Here is a 3,512-nt window from a genome sequence, read left to right on the forward strand (position 1 = left end):
GCTCATTCCATCGCCCCATTACCTCATCAGCTGAGGTCACTAGCGTCCCGTCCTTACTGTAAACAGCTTGGTCTGGTCCCCATTTCCCCCTCCTGAGGTTACGAATGGTTTTACAGAAGCACCTTGATGCTGCCCGAATGTCCTCCATGACTTCTCCGAACTTCTCCCACACCCGCTGCTTTGCCTTAGATACTGCAGAGGCTGCAGCCCTTTGGGCCTGTTGTTTCCTTACAGCCGCCTCTAGAGTCTTCCGGGATAACATACCCCAAAATGACTCCTTCTTCAGTTGGACAGCTTCCCTGACCACCAGTGTCCATCACTGTGTTTGAGGGTTACCGCCCCTTAAGGCACCTAGGACCTTGAGGCCACAGCTCACTGCTGCAGCTTCAGTAATGGAAGATCTCTCAGACAGGGGCCTCCTCCAGACATTCCCAGTTCACCCACACTACCTGTTTGGGCTTACCCAGTCCATCTAGAATCTTTCCCCATCCTTTAACCCAACTCATCACCAGATGGTGATCAGTTGACATCTCTGCCCCTCTCTTTACCCGAGTGTCAAACATATGGCCTCAGAACAGATAATATGACCACAAAATCGATCACCGACCTTTGGTACTGGTTACTCTGGTACCGCGTACAGTTGAGCATCTTTATGTTCGAACATGGCGTTTGTTATAGACAATCCGTCGCTAGCACAGAAGTTTAATAACAAACGACCACTTGGATTTAGATCACCTATCCGCCGCCCCATAACCTGGGTAACTCCAGAGAGGAATGGGGTCCAACCCCTATCCGAGAGTACGCTTCCAGAACCGAGACTGTCGGTGAAGGTAAGCCCCACCAGATCTAACTGGTAGCGCTCCACCTCCCGCACAAGCTCCGGCTCCTTTCCCCATAGAGAGAGGATATTCCGTGTCCCCAGAGCCAGAGTCTACTGCCCGGGTCTGGTCAGTTAAGATATCCCGGAGAGTCGCTAACAGCCGGCTAACACTGATTAGCTCGGGGCAGCAAGGTGAACGCATTAAAACGGCTTTTTTAACCACTAGCATGATACGAGTCCTTACACATAAAACGGAGCACCAACAACATAGTTAGTGAACACAGAGTTTATTAAAAGAGTGTTTTAAATGACTTCCCTAACTTACTGGCCCCGGTAACAGTTTCTGGTAGTAAAATCCATTCAAGTCGATTACGAAATGCAATCCAAAAGTAAGGGACCCATTAATGATTTATTCCAGCAAAATATGCAAACATTGTGGTTTGTGGGGCGTGTGTTTCGCTGTGGCCTGGAATTATTGAATACTCCAACACGCTGTGATTCCCCATCCTTCATCAATCACACCGTACTGGACACTTTTTTTCCTGTCCCCAGAATAAATTTGAAGAGGCGACCGATTCCTAAATAAATCATGAATGGGCTCCTTCCTTTTGGATTGCTTTTGGTAAACGACTGGAATGGACTTTACTACAAGAGGAGCTGGTACCTGGGCCAGTTGGTAAGTATTTCAAAACACTATTTTTATAAACTCCGGGTTCACTAACTACATTGTTGGTGCTTCGTTTTATGTGTAGTTTCGATTTTATTTTGAGCAGTATTAGTGGTTAAAAAAGCTGTTTTAATGCGTTCACCTTAATGCCCCGAGCTAATCAGTGTTAACCACATTCGGCTGTAAGCCACTGTTAGCAACTCTCTGGGATATCTCAGTTAATAGTTGTAACACGAAAAAAGTTGTCGTGCTGGCATATTTGATATTTGATATATGCTGGAATTTCACTTTAAGGTCAGTGAAATATTAATGATGTCTCCTGCATGAATTAGACACACTGTATGCCCATCCACTAATCTCTACAAACAGATTCTGTATAGAAATGTAGAATCTGAAGGCAACGGGACAAGATTTGGGTAGTGGAAGCGGTCATGTTTCAGTGAGTAGCATTTAGTATTCATATGAAAGCATGCTTTGTTGCATGCAGGTAAACAGACTGTGTGGATAGCAAACGGAGTGGAATGCATTTTCCATCATGCATACCAGTATCCATACCAGTTACACAGCGTGTTGGAGTATTCAATAATTCCAGGCCACAGCAAAAGATTAACCATTTAGCTTTTCAGTAGCTTTTCATTAGCTTTTTTTAATTAATTATCTGCATTCACATTCAGATATCTGTTTATACAGACAACGTTTCTCAGTTCCAACTCCATTATCATGTTTTGAGTTGCTAAACAGACTGTAAACAATGATAGCTGCTCCAAAGAAACAGTATTGGCCTGGATATCCGTTGGCTACACAACCTTGCCCCCAGAGACTAAATTGTCGTCAGACTCCTGATTCCTGATTCCGGTTCCAGGATTGCTCATCCACCACCCTGACCTCCACAGCCTTGCTCTTCGCCTTGTTGCAGATACTGTAGGGCACCCTTTTTCCCGCCTTGGCATTATACATTGGCATTGGATTTAAATTGGAAGATTTGGATTTGTCAAAAATGGAATGTAATTCATGAGGATACTGGGCTGGTTTAAGGAGTTACAGATACATAGCAGTCCGGAATTAATGTTCTGTTGCACCAATATATATATATATCCAACACCAGACAGTGTCTCTCTTTGAAGTAAATTCAAGTTTTAAGAGGCATTGCACAATAGTACAGGTGTTTGTGTTGTTATTTTGTATCAGTTTAATGATGCCTATGCATTATCTAATCAAGACTTTGACCTGTTTTGAACTGTGCTGTGATGATGCACAGCAAATAGATTTGACACTGATGATGAAACAGTCTTACTAAAAGAGAAAGCCATCATACAATCTACAAATAGTCATTAATGATGGTATAATTATACTCTTCTTTAAAAGCATTTAGGGATTTCACAAGAACCGATAATGTTGATAACTTAAGATTCTTAAAAAAAGAACCACAGACAATGCCTATTTTTTGAGGCACCGTAAGCACAGAGGCACTGTTAGTTTCTGTGCTGTGACTCTTCCTGAACTAATTGGAGCAGTATAGCGAGTGTTCCTGTCATACTTGCATTCAGAAATAGGAGGTCACGAAAAAGTGGAACTCACATGGTATAAGCATAACAAATCCCATGTGGAGGAACAAGGAACAAGGAGGCATTCACAAGGACAGCGATATTTGATTCTGATGATTTTGATTTATCTGTCAAACTGTAATAGACATTACATGATGTTTAGGATGGCTCAGGAGCACATCTGTGCAACAATGCCTTATCTTTTGTTGCATACGTGCTCTAGGTTTAACGTTAGCCTATACCTCATAGTGATGCAGTCTTGGCTAATCAGCTAGCATGTCTTTTTACATTTCCACTGTGCAGTTATATGTGGCTATTCTGGCTGAAGAATGTTTAATCAAATAACATCCCATATGAACATAAAAGGTGGTTGAGAACTTCTTGAGCCTATGCAGGTGCGCCTTCTATAGTATACCAATATACCAAAATAACAATCTGGTGCAGGTGATGAAAAATCTCAGCACACAACAGCAAAATGTCA

The sequence above is a fragment of the Echiichthys vipera genome (genome assembly GCF_963691815.1).
Source record: "Echiichthys vipera genome assembly, chromosome: 1".
NCBI classification, from domain to species: Eukaryota; Metazoa; Chordata; class Actinopteri; order Perciformes; family Trachinidae; genus Echiichthys; species Echiichthys vipera.